Below are 21,838 nucleotides of genomic sequence, written 5' to 3'. Positions count from 1 at the left end.
AATCCATGCCCGACAGTCACTTGTGAACTCGCTGGTGTGTCAACAGGTTGCATGACTGAGTGAATCCCTTCCCACACTCTGAGCAGGTGAACGGCCTCTCCCCAGTGTGAACTCGCTGGTGTACAGTGAGTCCAGATGATCATGTGAATCCAGTCCTGCAGCGAGCACACCTGAACGGTCTCTCCCCAGTGTGAACATGTTGATGGCACATCAGTTGCCTGGGACTTTTATAGCACTTCCTGCAGTCCGGGTATTTAAAAAGTCTCTCGTCAGTGTGAACTCGCTGGTGTGTCAGCAGGCTGGATGACTGAGTGAATCCCTTCCCACACTCAGAGCAGGTGAACGGCCTCTCCCCAGTGTGAACTCGCTGGTGTGTCAGAAGGTGGGATGACTGAATGAATCCCTTCCACACTTGGAACAGGTAAACGGCCTCTCCCCAGTGTGACTGTGCTTGAGTCTCGATAGGCCAGAGATTCGGCAGAAGCCTTGTCCACACAAACACGTGTACACTTTCTCCCCACTGTCAACGGCGCTTTTTGCTTCCACATTGAGAGGCCGATGATATACCGGTCCCAATGAATTGAGTGACGCGGTCAGATCTTGATGCGGCGTGCAATTTGAGTTTCCCGTCTGCAAATCCTCCCCTTCTAATACCCTGTAGAATTAATTTGTAACAGGAAAAAGGGAGTGTGAGAGAGAACCCACAAAGAGGCAGGTTAGTAATAGACAAGACAAATTTGTGAAACATGACTCTGCCTGACTGAATTCTGCTTTTCCAAATGTCCTGCTACTGATTCTTTAATAAGAGGCAGGTTAGTAATTTGAACTTAATGAATCTGCTAAATTGTGGGGCTGGAATTATAACAAAGTGACCATAACAGCAACTGGATTGTCATAAAAACCCAACTGGTTCACTAATGTCAGACTCTGGTTGGGTTCAGTTCTACACTCACTGGTTCCCCTCCCTCTCCTCCCCTGAAGGTGCTGACTCTGGCTGGGTTCAGTTCTACACTCACTGGTTCCCCTCCCTCTCCTTCCCTGAAGGTGCTGACTCTGGCTCGGTTCAGTTCTACACTCACTGGTTCCCCTCCCTCTCCTTCCCTGAAGGTGCTGACTCTGGCTGGGTGTCTCTGCTCTCGTCACCCCTTTATACACTCTGACCCTCCCTATCTATCTGTAATATCTCCCTGTTTTGGTGATGGGCTCTCCCTGACCACTCACCATTTCACCTTCTGAGACAGATGCTCCCAGACTGTCACCATTTCAGGGAACCATACAGCACAGAAGACCCATCGGCCCATCAATCCTGTGCGACTCACGGAAAGAGCCGCTCCCTGCACCGACCCAAAGCACTGGAACATTTTCCCTTTGAAGCATTCATCGTTGTGACAGTTATTATTGATGTCCTTTTGCCCAGAATGGAGCCCGAGCCTCACTATGTGAGGGGTAACTAGTGACTGATGAAGGTTGACCATAATCAGCTTGTTGTTGTACTCTATACTGCTATTAATGCTGGAACAGATTGATCAGTGTGGAAGAAAGAATCTATGAATCTATGGCTTATGGAAAAGGGAAGGGTTAAATTCTGTTTTTGCTATGCTTAAAGAAATAATAGGACTAGAAAAATTTGCTTGTACAAGCAGAGTTTTCTGCCTTGGTACGGTCCAAGCAGGCTCTCCGAGATATCTCGCTTTTTAAATAAAACTCTCTCGAAGCACGATTCTGAAAGTCTCCGCCTGAGTTAATTTAAGCTAAATTTCCTCGACAATCAGCTGACCCTGCCCCTGGACTCACCTTTACATTGGACCATTTGGTTTAGAATGCCTCCCATTTGTCTTCCTTCCAGAATACATGTAGTGTGGGTGTCCCCGCGGGCCTCGGGCCTCGGGCCTCGGGCCTGTTACTGGGCCCTGGGCCCTGGGCCCGACACCAGCCCCACTCGCCGCTCCAATTCCTGCCCCGCCCCCACATCATCCGGGCTCCACCTCCCGCGCATGCTCAGTGCGGAGATCCGGGCTCAGCCCCGCCCACTGGGGGGCCGCAAGCCCCGCCCCTCACACACTCCGATTGGTTGGAGGACCAACCGCCCGCTCGGGTTCTCGGGCCCTCGCTCTTCCTATTGGCCCGGAGCCGCCGTCAATCACCCGGGCAGTGTGAATGGAGGGACAGGATGTTGTATAGAGTCTAGAATGGTCTGTTCTGTGTTTCTATCCTGTACTCACAGTAACAATGTTTGTCAGCACCATTTATTACAGCTATTAGAAGGGGAGGGTCTGCAGGGAAACTCAATCCAAACATCGTGTCCAGATTTGTAAAAAGACCAATCACAGCGGGGTGAAACAGGAACATGTGTGGATACACCTTCAACCAATCGTTCAGCCTGAGCCTGGGGATCCCACCTGACTCAACTCTGTAACTGTGGGGACAGTGGGAATGGATGCTGTTGTGTATAGAAAGTGATTCAGTCTCATCTCACCAACTGACCTTCGAGGAGTTGATAACAGACTTTCTCCTGTGAATATAGAGCTGGGTTATTGGGCCGTGATGTGTTTACTTCTTCATCTTGGTGACTCTAAACCTTTGCCAATTATTTGATGTGATCAGTTTTCTTCTACATATTGTTAAAACACAGTTGCTGAGTGGATTCAAATTTAAATTGAAGCTAGTTTGCAGACGTGATGCTCCATTCACACATCGAAGGTGAGGGATGCTGTGGGACACATGCTAAGTCCAGTATCTGAGAGTGATTAACAGACTGGGTTTTGTGTTTAGTGATCCCGGGCGTGTTACCGACACCTTCCCTCGATATCAAGGCTAGGAGAGGCACTGTGGAAGGTAAGGGGGAACTGGGACTTGTCCATGAGAGTAACAGAAGGTAGGAGAACTGAAATAATCCAGAGTTAGAAAGGAGAAAAGGCCCAAAATGGAGCATTCAGTAACAGGACATCAATTAGTCTCCTCTTATAGTCGAGACATCAAATATCGACACACTCTGTTATTTGAAATATCAAAATATTGAACTCCAGCCCAGTTATTATCAGCAGAAACAAACCCCAACTGACAGAACAAACACAATTCAGTCAGGATGTGATTAAGAGCAACAATAACAGTAGAATCCAACCCCTGCAGTCACTTGTGAACTCGTTGGTGTCTCAGCAGGTCAGATGACCGAGTGAATCCCTTCCCACACTCTGAGTGGGTGAACAGCCTCTCCCCAGTGTGACTGCGATGATGCATTTTCAGCTTTTCAGGTTTGGTTCAGTTTTACACCCGCTGTGCGCAGAGTGAGAATAAAATCAATGAGCTGCTGATTTTCTCTGGTGGATACTGGGCCTTTTGTGCTGGCCCAATAGGGTGAGTCCGGTCTGGCCCAATAGGGTGAGCCAGGGCTGGCCCAATAGGGTGAGGCCGAGCTGGCCCAATAGGGTGAGCCCATGCTGGCCCAATAGGGTGAGCCCGGGCTGGCCCAATAGGGTGAGCCCAGGCTGGCCCAATAGCGTGAGCCCGGGCTGGTCCAGGGTCACCAGACAACAATCAGCACAACAAGGCTCCCTTTCAGGGGCCACTGACCTGTAACAAACATGTGTCCAATCAAACTGACAGACACCCTGAAGCCCCGCCCACCCATTGTCCCTGCTGTGTCGAAGCTCCGAGTAGAGCGCTTGCTTTGGGAGTCTCGTGTCGGGAATATGGACAGCCGAATGTGTAGAGTACACTCCACAATCCCTCACGGTTGACAATGTCAAAGGTCTTGGTCAGGTCAATGAAGGTTGAACCAACCCCACAGTCACTGACACCGATCTCCTCCCATGTGATATAAACCCACCCTTATCACTGACACCGAGTGGTGTCGAAATCTCGACCTCCGAAAAGAATGACTCCGACACTTACAGCTCCGGTAGAAGTTTCTTTAATTTACTTGCTCGCAAGGGGTAGGTCACACTCAGTCAAGGGCTAAGTGAACACCTCCGAAATGGTTCAGTTTAACAAGATATTTATACAGTAAAACCAAAGTTCTGGCCTCTCCCTGTGTATTGCTCTGTCTCACAGTCAGTGAATACAGATAAAGAGTTAATTACTATATCCTGGTCCTGACATGGTATCCAGATATTTCCTTTTGTCAGGGTTATCAGTTGGCCAGCCGGCCATTACTCCATGAGTCATAGGTAATGGGCTATCACCTGTCTTGTATTGTGTCAGGATTGTTCCAATTTCCTGGTCAGTTTATCTGTTTGCATCAAATGGATGAGGTCTCGGAAAGAGATAATGGCTAGAAGATAAGGGTGGGGTGACATGGAACTCCTGTAGTGTAGACAATAGGAGAGCACCATGGGGGGTTACTTGTCTCAGCATGACTTGTCTCCTAGCTGTCTGATGGCCATCAGCCATCTCAAACCAGGTTTAGCTGTTTATGCAAGCTGACTGCTAAAATGCAGAAAGTTCTGGAAGAGCCAGGACTCCATTTTAATCAAAAGGCACACAAATACCGTATGGTATCAGCTTAGATAAAAATACTTTCCACATTCCCCCATTTTGTCCTTCACAAGGACAACTCAATCCATTCTGATCTTGTACAGTCTCTCCATTTCCATTTCCACACAAGAGCCTTCAGCAGTTGTTGCTACCATAACTCTAGCAGTGGTCTCGGTAGGTAACATAGTTTCTCCCACCCTGGCACAGCAACACTTAATGACGACAAATAATAGATACAGGGCGAAGACTATCAGCAGGAATATGATCAAACCCTGTACCACAGATTTCCCCAGGGCTCCCAACCATCCTGATGCCCAACCCTACAAGGATATACCGTCCTGGCCAACTGTCTGTTTATACTCTATTACCTTTCCTGATGTTTTCAGCTAGACTGCCGATATCTTCTGATTTATCTGGGATATACGGACAGCATTCTTCACCTATTAATGCGCATGTTCCTCCCTCCTTGGCTAGGAGATAATCTAAGGCCATACGATTTTGGAGAGCCACTGTTCGAATAGCTACCATTTCGTCATTTATCCCTTCAAAGGCTTGGGAAATTGCGTTGGCTACTGATTCTACTAAGTTAGCCAGTTCCCGTAACTGCCATTCGCTCGATGCTATTCCATAGGGTGGCACCATTACCTTGAATATTCCGTTTAGCCACGTCAAATCCCGTTTAAATCTGTGGCTTCCATAGGCCTCCCTTAGAGTCCTTACTGATCTGATAAGGGGTACCACATATCCTAAGTAACAGGACCCTGTCCAGTTGGCTGGTAACCATGGGTAGGCTTTATGGCCACAAATAAAGTAGGTGCAATTATAGGACGTCAGCTCCTGGTCCTTTCGCACTATCCCTACTCGAGTGGTCTCACCTTCCCACCCTTTACCTGGGGCTTTGTTATGGACCATTGTCCAGCCAACGGTTGCTATCTTTCTCTCAGTGGGATTAGTTGTGGCTTGCCATTTAGTCATTTGGGAACACTTGCTGCGTCCCATTTCTGGTCCTTTAGTTTCATTACTCACTAGGCATATTATACCTTCAGGATTTCCTATTCTGGGAGTAATGCTTAGGAAGGGAGGCTGATGGTTATTATCATAATTGGGCTGGTACCATCCCTGGAAGGCTGTAAGTTTATACCCTGCCGACCTCCATTCTGTTTGCTCCTTCGTTTCTGGCCCCTTAGTTAGTTTTGTCCTGTTTTGCACTGTCAACCATTCTACCATTTCTGATTCGTTAAAGGAGACAGATCTCAGGGGAATACCCCCCCTGGAGTGGACAGGTACATGGGAACATATCCAACAACTCGACAAGTTTCTTTCTTGAGCATACCTATGACTCAGTGCCATAAATACATTTACGTGCAATTCCCTTCGGTGGCGGGTCTGTACCCCTGGTGTAATCAATAATGTGAAGTAAAACCCTGTCAAGCCCAGCACCATCAGTCCCCATAGTCCATACAGTTCCTTATTCAGTCTTCCTTTTTCTGTTCCTCTGGTTCCTTCGTCCCTTCCTCCTGGTCGGGTGCCCGTTTGCAATGGGATGCGTGGATCCATGTTGGTCTTTCCTTTACCTTGATTGCAGTATTGGTCGCCAGCAAGACCTGGTATGGTCCTTCGAATCTTGGCTGTAGACTGCTTTTCCTTTTAAAAATCTTGATGTAAACGAATTCCCCTGGCTCCAGGTTATGACACTTCCCTTCCGCTGGCTTGACTTGGGCTTCCTTTACCTGTGAATGAAAGCTGGAAATACATTTGGTTAGTGCAATACAATAATTCAACATATTTTCCTCCATTTTGTGGATGTCCATTTGTTTTGCAGTAAATAGTGCTGTAAAAGGTAGTCGTTGGGGACGTCCCATAACTATCTCATGCGGTGACAGGCCTGTTGTTCTGTTGGTTGCAGATCGCATTACCATCAAAGCTAAGGGCAGCAGTTCTGTCCATTTCAGTCCAGTGTCATTGCATAGTTTTGCCAGCTTATTTTTAAGCATTCCATTATATCTTTCAACAAGTCCAGCTGATTGTGGATGATAACTGCAATGAAAATGTTGATTAATCTGTAAAGCTTTACACATTTCTCTTATAACAGTTCCCGTGAAATGTGACCCGTTATCACTAGAAAGCTTAGCAGGGATTCCGAAGCGCGGTACAATTTCTTTTAACAAACATTTAGCAACAGTAGTGGCATCGGCCTTTTTACATGGAAAGGCTTCAATCCATCTAGAGAACACATCTACAATAACTAATACATACTTGAAGCCATACACATAGGTAATTCAATAAAATCCATTTGTAAATGTACAAAAGGCCCGACTGGATTTGGGTGGGAGGCAGATTCTACTTTTTCCGTCTTACCCGGATTCATTGTCTGACAGGTAACACAATTTTCACAGATTTGTTTTGCAATTGCCGAAATACCTGGTGCATACCAAGTTGCCAAAATATAATCTGCCAATCCCCCTTTGCCTGCATGTGTGAATGTATGAACACATCGGGCAATCCATGGAAGTAAGGATCTAGGGGCCACCACGCGGCCGTCATGGTGAACCCATATTCCTTCTGGATTTTTATAACATTGATCCTTCGTCCAGGTCACCACCTCCTCCGTACTGGCCTGTGTCTGGAAGGCCAGCACGTCATTAATAGTGGGTGGCGGGTCTGAGCAATTATTTTTCTTTAGTGGGAACAATGACACCTGCATCCCCCCTTTCGACAGAGCTGCTGACTTAGCTGCATTATCAGCTCTGGCATTCCCAAGTGCCACCTCATTCGACTGGCCTGTATGTGCTTGGCATTTGATAATGGCAAGTTTCAAAGGGCATTGAATGGCTCACAGGAGATTTTCCACTTGTTCTGCATTTTTGATAGGGGTTCCTGAAGAAGTCAGGTACCCGCGAATCTTCCAAATTTGTCCATAGTCATGTGATACCCCAAAAGCATACCTGGAGTCAGTGTAGATATTAACTGTGTGTCCTTCAGCCAGAATACAGGCTCGAGTTAACGCAAACAATTCGGCTTGTTGGGCTGAAAAGGAGTCTGGAAGAGAGGCTGTTTCGACAACATTAAACTGAGTTACAATTGCATAAGCCGCTCTAGGTTGGCCCCTATCATTTCGTAAGGCTGATCCGTCAACATAGTACACTAGCTCAGGGTTACACATTGGTACATCTGTTAGATTGATACGTGGTTTAGTCACTAATTCGGTTACCATTTCACATGAATGGGGTTCGCCGTCGTCTTCCGTGGGGAGTAGAGTGGCTGGATTTAAGGTAGTACATCTTTTGATGATAAGGTTCGGATTTGATAACAGTTCGACCTCGTATTTAGTGGTTCTTGCGGAGGTTAGGTGTTGGGTGGCACATTTAGTAAGTAAAATCTCGACAGAGTGTGGGATATACAAAATGGTTATTGTCTGAGCCTGTTGCATAGCATAATAAGCTGCTGCCAACGAAGGAAGACATCCTGGTAGTCCGCGTGCCACTGGGTCTAGTTGGACACTGATACGCTACCGGTCGCTGCCTGTCCCCATGTAACTGAGTCAAAACAGATTGTGCAAAACCCGACTTGTGATGCACAAATAAGTTGAATAGCTTAGTGTAATCTGGTAATCCCAAGGCGGGTGCTGAAGTGAGGGACTGTTTAAGGTTCTGAAAAGCATTCCGGGATACCTCATTCCAAATCAACTTCTCTGGTAGTGCGGGCATGGACATGTCTAACAGTGGTCTAACAATCTCGGAATAACTCGTAACCCATTGCCGGCAGTATCCTGTCATGCCGAGGAGGTGTTTCATTTCTCTCTTGGTTACTGGTAGTGGGGCAGAGCAGATTGCTTTTACTCGGTCTTGTGTCAATTGTCTCGTATCTCTGACCAATTCGTACCCGAGATACCGAACCTTTTCTGAGACAAATTGTAACTTTGCCTTTGACACCTTGTGTCCTTTCGAGGCCAGAGCTTTTAATAACACAAGGGAGTCCATTTCGCAGGCCAATTTGGAGGGTGAGGCGAGCAATAAGTCGTCAACATACTGCACAAGTGTAGAACCTGCTGGTAAAATTACATCTTCCAGATCCCTCTTTAGGCATTGTGAGAATATGGTAGGGCTCTCGGTAAATCCCTGCGGGAGTCTTGTCCACGTATATTGGCGTCCTTTATACGTGAAGGCAAACAGGAATTGGGACTCTGGGTGAATGGGTATTGAGAAAAATGCTGAACACAGATCAACTACTGTGTAATACGTTGATGATGCTGGAATACTGGCAAGTATAATTGCCGGGTTGGGTACCACTGGATAAGTTGGGAATACCGAATGATTCACGGCTCGTAGGTCTTGGACAAATCTCCATTTGTCACTATTGGGCTTCTGCACCGGAAAGATCGGTGTGTTACATGGACTTCTAGTTGGAACGATTACTCCCTGGGCCAGCAGGGACTTAATGACTGGCTCAATACCTTGTTCTGCGGCTGGGGACAAGGGGTATTGGGGCTTCTTGGGGAGCGGGGCGGTTGAATTGATCGCTACCTTATAGGGTTGTGCGGTGAGCATCCTTCCTACTTCATTAGCGTGTGTAGACCATAGTTGTTCTGGAACTTTAGCAAGAAGCTCTGCTGTGCTTTGTCGTACTGGGAAGCTAGTGACTGAGAGCATCCTTTCTTCTAAGACAGCATCAAAGTATATTTTCCCATTCAACTTGACAGAATAGCCTCCCCCCCTTTCATGTTGCCCCAAAGTTCCATTACGTGTGTGCCATTCCTCTTGTACTGGGGATCCTTGCATTCTTTTAACCATTCGTCCTAAATCCTGGGGTTTATGTGTGCCTGCAACCGCAAGGGTGCAGTGTGGAATGCTCCCTTTAACCCTAAACAAGCTCTGACTGTGGGAGGATAATTCAACCCCTGCCGCTATCCCTTCGGGTCCGATAAAGATTTTTTTGATCATCAATTGATGTTTCTGGTGCAAGAATGGTTGATAAAAGATTTGTGCTATAGCGTCTGATCCCGTGTTGTCACAATATTCTGTGCAGTGTAATGTTTCGTACCAATTTCCCAAGGTTTGAGATTTGAGGTAGTCTGTGATTAACCTTGTTACACACCAATATGAACCAACCAAATAGGATAGGGTTTTGCTTAGTGTGGGGTCCAAATTTTTCCAGGCATACAATATGGGAGTTGTGGGTTGAAGTAGTGGATATGCGCCACATTTATCTATGGGGACTCGAACCTCCAGACCAGCTGGGGAACAGAGGATCGTGGCATTCATTTTACATAACAGGTCACGTCCACACAGATTCACTGGAACCTCCTTAGACAGTAGGAATGAATGATTATCTTCGTAATCCTCTAATTGTACATTGATAGGGTTGGAGAAAAACATTTGCTGTGCGTGTCCAGATAGTCCAATCACTGAGGTTTGATTAGTGGAAGTGGGAATTCCCCTCATATCCTCCCTTGAAAGGACCGAATAGGTGGCACCAGTATCCACTAGGAATGGGACATCCTTTCCTTGTATTCGTATTTTTACTTCAGGTTCTCTTATGGCATTTAACGAAACGACGGGTAGCTGTTTGTTCGCAGCACTCGGGTCTGGGATTGGGCGTCATTGATCATTATACGGGCAATTTGGTGGTTGGCCCAATTGCTTTTGATTCTGTGATCCAAATGGATCTTGCACAGAGAAATTAGTCTGAGGTCTAGCATGTACCTGGACTTGGGTCGCATACGGGTTGGGTCCTGAAGGGGGAGGGTGTGCTCTATTACCTGCCTGTTGAGTCCAATCATGATTTGGTTGTTGCTGTTTTGCCCGGCAAGTTCTAGCCCAGTGTCCAATCTGACCACAATTGTGACAGGTATCATATTGTTCCTGCCCTGCACCTCCTCTCCCTCTTCGCCTGTAATATCCTCCTCTGGCTCGCCCTCTTCCTCTACCCTGGGGGGGGGCGTAGGACGGTGTCACCGGGGTGGGTGTTATTGGAGCTGCTTGTCCTACAAACATGGTGACCTTGCTTCTAGATTCTCTATTTCGCTCTTGTATGTCCTTTAACATAGATACAACCTTGGATAGCGATTCCTGTCGCCATCCGAGACAAACTAGTTTAAAGGGATCTCTGAGTTCGGGCCGTAGCCCGTTTACCACGGCGCTGATCATAGGAGCATCTACCTCCTCCATTTTCATGCCTGAACATTGGTTCATGATCTCTCGCACTCTTTCTACATAATCCTCAACATCCTCCTCCTTTCTTTGTGTAGTTTCCATAATTTTGGACCAATTCGTTTTCCTCGGGAACACCGAATGTAAGGCTTCCCAACATCTTCCCCAGAACCCCTCTCCTGGCTTCGTGCTGGGATCTGCATCCGGAGCCTCTCGATGGGTTTTAAAATCTTTGAATTTTATCTCAAGTTCGGCAAATTTTGTGTCCTTTAACCATGCTTTCAGTAAGATTTGACCATCTAATATACTGGGTTCGTGGCACAAGATGATTACTTTTAACTGGTCTATGGCCTTTTCAATATTGGTTTTGGGGTCTGCCAATCCTTCCACAATTATTCTTAATTCACTTGGTGACCATGGTCGATAAATAGGGACCGGAGCCCCCCCAGAGAGTGGACTGGGAAAAAGTCTTACTGGGTATGCAGATGATGATGGCTCCAGGGCAACGGGCTCTGGTCCACGGGTAAGACTTACTGGGTCTGCAGATGATGATGAATCCAGGGCACCGGGCCCTGGTCCACGGGTAAGACTTACTGGGTATGCAGATGATGATGGCTCCAGGGCACTGGGCCCTGGTCCTGGTCCACAGGTAAGACTTACTGGGTATGCAGATGATGATGGCTCCAGGGCAACGGGCTCTGGTCCACGGGTAAGACTTCGTGTACCCCCTGCAGGGCCATCACGGTATTGATTCCCTTGTGACTGACTTATATTTCCTGCAGCCGCACCTGTATTGTTGGGAGCGGGTGTTACCCCGTTTCCCTGTACTCCGGTCCGAGGATCGTCTCCTCCTTGGCCTGGAGCACCCCCCAGGGATGGAACATACGGCGGTGGTCGATGGCTGTAGGGAGTCCAATCCTCATCCCAGTCCTCATCCTCATCCTTATCCCAACCCTCAGGGGCCCTAGTTGAGTGTGCCTTTGTCTCTTTAGCAACCATAACGGATGGGTGTTTGTTATGTCGAGGGCGATTCACCTGCTCTACCCGTTCATCCCCCTGCTTTCTCCCTCTAGTACACTGCTTGCTAACTCTTAGGCTCTTCTCGTGTCGTTCCTCAGCTTCCCTTTTCCAATCTCCAAACGCTGACCAATTCACTTTCTTTTTCCTCTTCTACCTGGGTCTCTGTCTATAAGGCATTCTTCTAGACAGGTTATTCTCTCTAAATTGAATGAACCATCGGGTGGAAATGGCCTGTTTTCACCCTTAGTCCATTTTACCCATTCTCTTAGGTGGTCAATTGAAGACTGACCACAATTCTGGAGCATAAAATGGGCTGGGGTCCCTTTTGGTGGTGGTTTACTTGCTCCAGCCCCCATTCTGGATGATTTAAGATTTTTCCACAGTTTCTGATCTCACAATCCTTTCGGCCAACCGAGTTCTCTACGCCCACTTCTCCTGGCCGTTACGTGGCCTGAAAAGGCTCTTAATTCGGGCTCAGTCTGGGTGTGTGAGATATGTTGGCACGAACCAATCGTAGTTGATCAATCAGTTACTGTTTCTTTTCCTAATCAATCCTTGTTTTTTTTTTTTCCCGAATCACAACTTTCCCTAGTGACTCTTCCCGTTTCTCTAATGGCAATGACTCACAAAGGTATTGCACACGACAGTAATACAAGGACAACAAACAATATTCCCGCGAGTACACAAATCATAACCTCTAAACAAATTCTCAGTCTGCGTTGTACGCCACTACAGACCGAGTCCTTAACTTATCCTAATAAAAACTGATAAAACTTAAGGTTCCGTACCCAAACTCTTTGATCGATTGCGCTTTCTTTTTTTTTTATAGTCTTATCACATAAGAACCCCTTCCGAATTAAAAACAATAAAAATCTTATCACATAAGAACCTTCGATCGATTAGCGCTTTCTTTTTTCTCTTTTTTTTAATAGTCTTATCACATAAGAACCCCTTCCGAATTAAAAACAATAAAAATCTTATCACATAAGAACCTGGAACCCTTTTCGATCGACTAGCGCTCCCTTACCTACTGAAACCTTCCCCGGGCTGTCTCGAGATTTTTTCCAGAACCTGTTCTCTTCTGCTGGCGAGCTGAGAAAGAAATGGTTATAAAAAAAATACCTTTAACTTTTAAATGCCGAGTCTTGTAGATGCAGTACCTCAGCTGTGGACAACAGATTACATATGCGATTCAACAGTGAAGAAACCTCTTGTGAGCAAAAGGCTCACCTTGTTTGGCCACTGAAGCCTTTCACTGGAGAGGCACTATGCCCATATCCGTTTTACTCACAGGACAGAGAGTATGCATCTCGGTGGAACCTCCAATAACTGTCGAAATCTCGACCTCCGAAAAGAATGACTCCGACACTTACAGCTCCGGTAGAAGTTTCTTTAATTTACTTGCTCGCAAGGGGTAGGTCACACTCAGTCAAGGGCTAAGTGAACACCTCCGAAATGGTTCAGTTTAACAAGATATTTATACAGTAAACCCAAAGTTCTGGCCTCTCCCTGTGTATTGCTCTGTCTCACAGTCAGTGAATACAGATAAAGAGTTAATTACTATATCCTGGTCCTGACATGGTATCCAGATATTTCCTTTTGTCAGGGTTATCAGTTGGCCAGCCGGCCATTACTCCATGAGTCATAGGTAATGGGCTATCACCTGTCTTGTATTGTGTCAGGATTGTTCCAATTTCCTGGTCAGTTTATCTGTTTGCATCAAATGGATGAGGTCTCGGAAAGAGATAATGGCTAGAAGATAAGGGTGGGGTGACATGGAACTCCTGTAGTGTAGACAATAGGAGAGCACCATGGGGGGTTACTTGTCTCAGTATGACTTGTCTCCTAGCTGTCTGATGGCCATCAGCCATCTCAAACCAGGTTTAGCTGTTTATGCAAGCTGACTGCTAAAATGCAGAAAGTTCTGGAAGGGCCAGGACTCCATTTTAATCAAAAGGCACACAAATACCGTATGGTATCAGCTTAGATAAAAATAATTTCCACATTGGACTGGGAAAATATGTTGAAGGGTAAGACTGTAGAAACGCAGTGGCAAACATTTAAGGAGATATTTCATAACTCTCAGCAAACATTTATTGAAGTGAGAAATAAAGATGCTAAGAGAAGGATGAACCATCCCTGGCTAACTAACGAAGTAAAGGATGGTATCAAATTGAAAAAAAGGCATATAATGTTGCAAAGGACAGAGGATTGGGATATTTTCAGAAACCAGCAAAGGACGACTAAAAAATGATAAAGACAGAAAAGATAGCAGATGAGAACAAACTAGCAAGAAATAAAAAACAGACAGTAAAAGCTTCTACAGGTATATAAAAAGGAAAGGAGTAGCTAAAGTAAACGTTGGTCCCTTAGAGGATCAGACAGGAGAATTAATAACGGGAAAGATGGAAATGGCAGAGACTTTGAACAAATATTTTGTATTGGTCTTCACAGTAGAGGATACTAAAAACATCCCATAGTTGATAATCAAGGAGCTATTGCACGGGGTGGGGGAGGGGGGGGTGGGGGAACTTAAAACAGTCACGATCACTCGAGATAAAATACTAAGCAAACTAATGGGACTAAAGGTGGACAAGTCCCCTGGACATGATGACATGCATCCTCGGGTATTAAAAGTGGCTGCAGAGATAGTGGATGCATTGGTTGTAATCTACTAAAATTCCCTGAATTCTGGAGACTGGAAAACTGCAAATGTAACACCCCTATTCAAGTAAGGAGGGAGACAGAGAGCAGGAAACTATATTCTGTCATTGGGAAAATACTGAAGTCCATCATTAAGGAAGTAGTAGCAGGACATTTAGAAAATCAGATTGCAGTCAGGCAGAGTCAGCATGGTTTTATGAAAGGGAATTCATGTTTGACAAATTTCCTGGAGTTTGAGGATGTAACGAGCAGAGTGGATAAAGGAGAACCAGTTGATGTCATATATTTGGATTAACAGAAAGCATTCCATATGGTGACACACAAAAGGTTACTGCACAAACTAAGAGCTCACTGGGTTGGGGGTAATATATCAGCATCGATAGAGGATTGGCAAACTAACAGAAAACCGAGTCAGGATAAATGGATAATTTTCAGGTTGGCAAACTAACTAGTGGGGTGCCGCAGGGATCAGTGCTGGGGCTTCAACTATTTACCATTTATATTAATAACTTAGATGAAGGGACTGAGTATAACACAGCCCAATTTGCTGATGATACAAAGATAGTTGGAAAAGCAAGTTGTGAGGAGGATGCAAAGAATCTACAAAGGGATTTGGATAGGCTCAGTGAGTGGGCAAAAGTCTGGCAGATGGACTATAATGTGAGAACACGTCAGGTTATCTCCTTTGGTAGGAAAAATAAAAAACAATTTATTACTTAAATGGGGACAATTACAAAATGCTGCAGTACAGATGGATCTGGGGGTTCGTGTACATGTAGTTCAAAAAGTTAGTATGCAGGTACAGCAAGTAATCAGGAAGGCAAATGGAATGCTGGTCTTTATTGCAAGGGGGATGGAGTAAAAAAGTAGGGAAGTCCTGCTACAACTGTACCGGGCATTGGTAAGACCACACCTGGAGTACTGCACACAGTTTTGTTCTGGAATTGTCTCCATTCCTGTGCCGAGGGGATTGCTACACCAGGCGGGAGGGGCAACATTTGGGAACACTGATTCCCAACCAATTCCCATTCCCCTTCTTTCTGGTGGATAATGGAGGGGGCCATTGTGTGTAATGTGCAAGTCAGTAACAATTGTCAGCAAGTGCTTTCTAATTGGTGATTTTATTCAGTGGAAACTTTCACAAACTATTGTAGATTTTGTACCAAAGATCAAATTACGATTAAAGTAAAAGTTCATAATTTTATTGCAAATCAAATTTCTGTTGCGAGTTACTGAATTAAGGGGAAAGATAAGACACAGCGTTTCTTAAATGGACACTGCAGCCCCGAGAACACAATCAGCAATATATCCAGAATATTAAAGTCCAGCCCAGTTATAGGGTTATTAACATCAGCAGAAACGGACTCGAACTGTCAGAATGAACATGGTTCAGTCGGGATGTGATTAACAACAGCAATAATAGCAGGTTCCAACCCCTGCAGTCACTTGTGAACTCGCTGGTGTATCAGCAGGCTCGATGACTGAGTGAATCCCTTCCCACACACTGGGCAGATGAATGGCCTCTCCCCAGTGTGAACTCGCTGGTGAGCTACAAGTTGGGATGACCCAGGGAATCGCTTCCCACACACAGAGCAGGTGAACGGCTTTTCCCTAGTGTGAACTCGCTGGTGTATCAGCAGGTCGGATGACTGAGTGAATCCCTTCCCACACACTGGGCAGATGAATGGCCTCTCCCCAGTGTGAACTCGCTGGTGAGCTACAAGTTGGGATGACCCAGGGAATCGCTTCCCACACACGGGACAGGTGAACGGCCTCTCCCCAGTGTGACTGCGTCGATGAGTTTCCAGCTCAGATGGTGATCTGAATCCCTTTCCACAGTCCCCATATTTCCACAGTTTCTCCGTGATGCAGGTGTCCTTGTGTCTCTCCAGGTGGAATGATCAGTTGAAGCCTCGTCCACACACACAGAACATGTGTGCGGTTTCTCCCCGCTGTGAATGGTGCAATGTTTTTTCAGGCTGTGTAACTGGTTAAAGCTCTTTCGTAAGAACATAAGAACATAAAAATTAGGAACAGGAGTAGGCCATCTAGCCCCTCGAGCCTGCTCCGCCATTCAATAAGATCATGGCTGATCTGGCCATGGACTCAGCTCCACTTACCCGCCCTCTCCCCGTAACCCTTAATTCCCTTATTGGTTAAAAATCTATCTATCTGTGACTTGAATACATTCAATGAGCTAGCCTCAACTGCTTCCTTGGGCAGAGAATTCCACAGATTCACAACCCTCTGGGAGAAGAAATTCCTTCTCAACTCGGTTTTAAATTGGCTCCCCCATATTTTGAGGCTGTGCCCCCTAGTTCTAGCCTCCCCGACCAGTGGAAACAACCTCTCTGCCTCTATCTTGTCTATCCCTTTCATGATTTTAAATGTTTCTATAAGATCATCCCTCATCCTTCTGAACTCAAACGAGTAAAGACCCAGTCTACTCAATCTATCATCATAAGGTAACCCCCTCATTCCGGAATCAGCCTATGAATTGTCTCTGTGCCCCCTCCAAAGCCAGTACATCCTTCCTTAAGTAAAGTGACCAAAACTGCACGCAGTACTCCAGGTGCGGCCTCACCAATACCCTATACAGTTGCAGCAGGACCTCCCTGCTTTTGTACTCCATCCCTCTCGCAATGAAGGCCAACATTCCATTCGCCTTCCTGATTACCTGCTGCACCTGCAAACTAACTTTTTGGGATTCGTGCACAAGGGCCCCAGGTCCCTCTGCATCTCAGCATGTTGTAATTTCTCCCCATTCAAATAATATTCCCTTTTACTGTTTTTTTTCCCAAGGTGGATGACCTCACACTTTCCGACATTGTATTCCATCCGCCAAACCTTAGCCCATTCACTTAACCTATCCAAATCTCTTTGCAGCCTCTCTGTGTCCTCTACACAACCCGCTTTCCCTCTAATCTTTGTGTCATCTGCAAATTTTGTTACACTACACTCTGTCCCCTCTTTCAGGTCATCTATGTATATTGTAAACAGTTGTGGTCCCAGCACTGATCCCTGTGGCACACCACTAACCACCGATTTCCAACCCGAAAAGGACCCATTTATCCTGACTCTTTGCTTTCTGTTCGCCAGCCAATTCTCTATCCATGCTAATACATTTCCTCTGACTCCGCGTACCTTTATCTTCTGCAGTAACCTTTTGTGTGGCACCTTATCGAATGCCTTTTGGAAATCTAAATACACCACATCCATCGGTACACCTCTATCCACCATGCTCGTTATATCCTCAAAGAATTCCAGTAAATTAGTTAAACATGATTTCCCCTTCATGAATCCATGCTGCGTCTGCTTGATTGCACTATTCCTATCTCGATGTCCCGCTATTTCTTCCTCAATGATAGCTTCAAGCATTTTCCCCACTACAGATGTTAAACTAACCAGCCTATAGTTACCTGCCTTTTGTCTGCCCCCTTTTTTAAACAGAGGCGTTACATTAGCTGCGTTCCAATCCGCTGGTACCTCCCCAGTGTCCAGAGAATTTTGGTAGATTATAATGAATGCATCTGCTATAACTTCCGCCATCTCTTTTAATACCCTGGGATGCATTTCATCAGGACCAGGGGACTTGTCTACCTTGAGTCCCATTAGCCTGTCCAGCACTACCCCCCTAGTGATAGTGATTGTCTCAAGGTCCTCCCTTCCCACATTCCTGTGACCAGCAATTTTTGGCATGGTTTTTGTGTCTTCCACTGTGAAGACCGAAGCAAAATAATTGTTTAAGGTCTCAGCCATTTCCACATTTCCCATTATTAAATCCCCCTTCTCATCTTCTAAGGGACAAACATTTACTTTAGTCACTCTTTTCCGTTTTATATATCTGTAAAAGCTTTTACTCTCTGTTTTTATGTTTTGCGCAAGTTTACCTTCGTAATCTATCTTTCCTTTCTTTAATGCTTTTTTAGTCATTCTTTGCTGTTGTTTAAAATTTTCCCAATCCTCTAGTTTCCCACTAACCTTGGCCACCTTATACGCATTGGTCTTTATTTGATACTCTCCTTTCTTTCCTTGGTTATCCATGGCTGGTTATCCCTTCTCTTATCGCCCTTTTTGACTGGAATATAGTTTTGTTGCGCACTATGAAAGAGCTCCTTAAAAGTCCTCCACTGTTCCTCAATTGTGCCACCGTTTAGCCTGTGTTTCCAGTCTACTTTAGCCAACTCTGCCCTCATCCCACTGTAGTCCCCTTTCTTTAAGCATAGTACGCTTGTTTGAGACACTACTTCCTCACCCTCAATCTGTATTACAAATTCAACCATACTGTGATCACTCATTCCGGGAGGATCTTTTACGAGGTGATCGTTTATTTTTCCTGTCTCATTACACAGGACCAGATCTAAGATAGCTTGCTCCCTTGTAGGTTCTGTAACATAGTTCTAAGAAACAATCCCGTATGCATTCTATGAATTCCTCCTCCAGGCTACCCCATGCGATTTGAGTTGACCAATCGATATGAAGGTTAAAATCCCCCATGACTACTGCCATTCCTTTTTCACATGCCTCTATTATTGCCCGCCCCACCATGAAGTTATTATTTGGGGGCCTATAAACTACGCCCACCAGTGACTTTTTCCCCTTACTATCTCCAATCTCCACCCACAATGATGCAACATTTTGTTCATTAGAGCCAATATCGTCTCTCACAACTGCCCTGATATCATCCTTTATTAACAGAGCTACCCCACCTCCTTTCCCTTCTCGTCTATCTTTCCGAATCGTCAGATATCCCTGTATGTTTAATTCCCAGTCTTGGCCACCCTGCAACCACGTTTCTGTGATGGCCACCAAATCATACCCATTTGTAATGATTTGTGCCGTCAACTCATTTACTTTATTTCAAATGCTGCATGCATTTAGGTAGAGTGTTTTAATCCTAGTTTTTAAACCATGATTTTTAGTTTTGACCCCTGCTGCAGGCCCTTTATATTCAGTGGCCCTTTTTGTTTTTTGCCTTGGGTTTCTCTGCCCTCCACTTTTACTCATCTCCTTTCTGTCTTTTGCTTTTGCCTCCTTTTTGTTTCCCTCTGTCTCCCTGCATTGGTTCCCATCCCCCTGCCATATTAGTTTAACTCCTCCCCAACAACACTCCCCCTAGGACATTGGTTCCGGTCCTGCCCAGGTGCAGACCGTCCGGTTTGTACTGGTCCCACCTCCCCCAGAACCGGTTCCAATGCCCCAGGAATTTGAATCCCTCCCTGCTGCACCACTGCTCAAGCCACGTATTCATCTGCGCTATCCTGCGATTCCTACTCTGACTAGCACGTGGCACTAGTAGCAATCCCAAGATTACTACTTTTGAAGTCCTACTTTTTAATTTAGCTCCTAGCTCCTTAAATTCGTCTCGTAGGACCTCATCCCTTTTTTTTTTACCTATGTCGTTGGTACCAATGTGCACCACGACAACTGGCTGTTCTCCCTCCCTTTTTAGAATGTCCTGCACCCGCTCAGAGACATCCTTGACCCTTGCACCAGGGAGGCAACATACCACCTGGAGTCTCGGTTGCGGCCGCAGAAACACCTATCTATTCCACTTACAATTGAATCCCCTATCACTATCGCTCTCCCACTCTTTTTCCTGCCCTCCTGTGCAACAGAGCCAGCCATGGTGCCATGAACTTGGATGCTGCTGCCCTCCCCTGATGAGTCATCCTCCTCAACAGTACTCAAAGCAGTGTATCTGTTTTGCAGGGGGATGACCGCAGGGGACCCCTGCACTACCTTCCTTGCACTACTCTTCCTGCTGGTCTTCCATTCCCTATCTGGCTGTGGACCCTTCACCTGTAAAAGGGAATATTATTTGAATGGGGAGAAATTACAACATGCTGCGGTGCAGAGGGACCTGGGGGTCCTTGTGCATGAAACTCTTTTAGAGTCTACCTGCAAAACATAAAACATTAAACCGTGCCACCCGACCTGGGTGACACACCAGACATTTACAAGGCCCTTTTTTTCCTTTTTTTTTTTTGGGGCACTAAAATCACAATTTTCCCAGTGCCCCCTATAAAAGGGAAGAAAATATGGAACGCTTCACGAATTTGCGTGTCATCCTTGCGCAGGGGCCATGCTAATCTTCTCTGTATCGTTCCAAATCCCAAAAAGTTAGTTTGCAGGTGCAGCAGGTAATCAGGAAGGCGAATGGAATGTTGGCCTTCATTGCGAGAGGGATGGAGTACAAAAGCAGGGAGGTCCTGCTGCAACTGTACAGGGTATTGGTGAGGCTGCACCTGGAGTACTGCGTGCAGTTTTGGTCACCTTACTTAAGGAAGGATATACTAGCTTTGGAGGGGGTGCAGAGACGATTCACTAGGCTGATTCCAGAGATGAGGGGGTTACCTTATGATGATAGATTGAGTAGACTGGGTCTTTACTCGTTGGAGTTCAGGAGGATGAGGGATGATCTTATAGATTTAAAATAATGAAAGGGATAGACAAGATAGAGGCAGAGAGATTGTTTCCACTGGTCGGGGAGACTAGAACTAGGGGGCACAGCCTCAAAATACGGGGGAGCCAATTTAAAACCGAGTTGAGAACGAATTTCTTCTCCCAGAGGGTTGTGAATCTGTGGAATTCTCTGCCCAAGGAAGCAGTTGAGGCTAGCTCATTGAATGTATTCAAGTCACAGATAGATAGATTTTTAACCAATAAGGGAATTAAGGGTTGCGGGGAGCGGGCGGGTAAGTGGAGCTGAGTCTACGGCCAGATCAGCCATGATCTTGTTGAATGGCAGAGCAGGCTCGAGGGGCTAGATGGCCTACTCCTGTTCCGAATTCTTATGTTCTTATGAGAGGCACAGGCTGGGACAGTGGGGTGCTCGGTGTTCCAGACAGCAGCACTCGAGTGCGAGTCTTGGGCTGGGATTTTGGGTGAATGGGTGTAAACTGCTCCATGATATCAGCAGCACCACTGGAACCCGCAACGTCGCAATCAAAACCATGGAAGGTGGAACCAGAAACTATGCAAGGGGTTGAAACTCTGATGCACCCTCATGTGGCTTATAAACATTAATTTGGAAGGTCTCCCCTGTCGACATTTCAGTCATTGCTGCCTGCAGCCAGTCTGGATCATCCACAGCTGGTTGTATTGCTTCTTGTTCTGGATCTTCAGGATCCTCAGGGTTGGCCTCACCATCATCATCATCATGTTCTGCAAAATACATCAGAACAGTCAAATGTTTAACAGCAAGGGAGGGGGCCGGATGGGTGGCACGAGTACTCTCACACATAGCAGGCCAGGCAGCAGGTTGATTTAAAGGGTCACGATGCATTTTCAGGACTTGCCCTCTTCCTCGCGTGCGGGCCCAGCTTGTGCTGTACCGATTGCTTTTCTCCATGTACGACTCATCATAGCAGCTACCCTTTGTTCCAAGGGTGTCAGTGGATGCAGATTGGACATTCCTCCTCCTGTCCGAGTTGCCTCCCTTTTGTTGTGGGCCAATTTCTTCTGCAAAGAGTAAAATATAACTTTTAACAGAGTGCGTCTTTCTGCAGGGTGGGACATACAGATAGCCA

The 21,838-nt window shown here is 46.0% G+C and overlaps 1 protein-coding gene, 1 non-coding gene and 1 pseudogene across 2 annotated transcripts in view; all 3 read right to left on the bottom strand.

Annotated features, from left to right (window-relative positions):
- Positions 1-21,838, bottom strand: part of LOC139264794 (zinc finger protein 180-like) — a 540,876-nt gene that overhangs the window by 26,881 nt on the left and 492,157 nt on the right. The gene's annotated exons all lie outside the window — the stretch shown is intronic.
- LOC139264197 (zinc finger protein 239-like) lies at positions 17-16,087 on the bottom strand (annotated as a pseudogene).
- On the bottom strand, positions 20,342-20,453 carry LOC139264952 (U6 spliceosomal RNA). Its single transcript, XR_011593434.1, has one exon. It is a non-coding gene; the product is annotated as a U6 spliceosomal RNA (small nuclear RNA).

Source organism: Pristiophorus japonicus, chromosome 5 (genome assembly GCF_044704955.1).
Source record: "Pristiophorus japonicus isolate sPriJap1 chromosome 5, sPriJap1.hap1, whole genome shotgun sequence".
In the NCBI taxonomy this organism is placed as follows: Eukaryota; Metazoa; Chordata; class Chondrichthyes; family Pristiophoridae; genus Pristiophorus; species Pristiophorus japonicus.
Note: the sequence above shows the minus strand (reverse complement) of the source record. Positions and strands in the feature narration are given on the sequence as shown.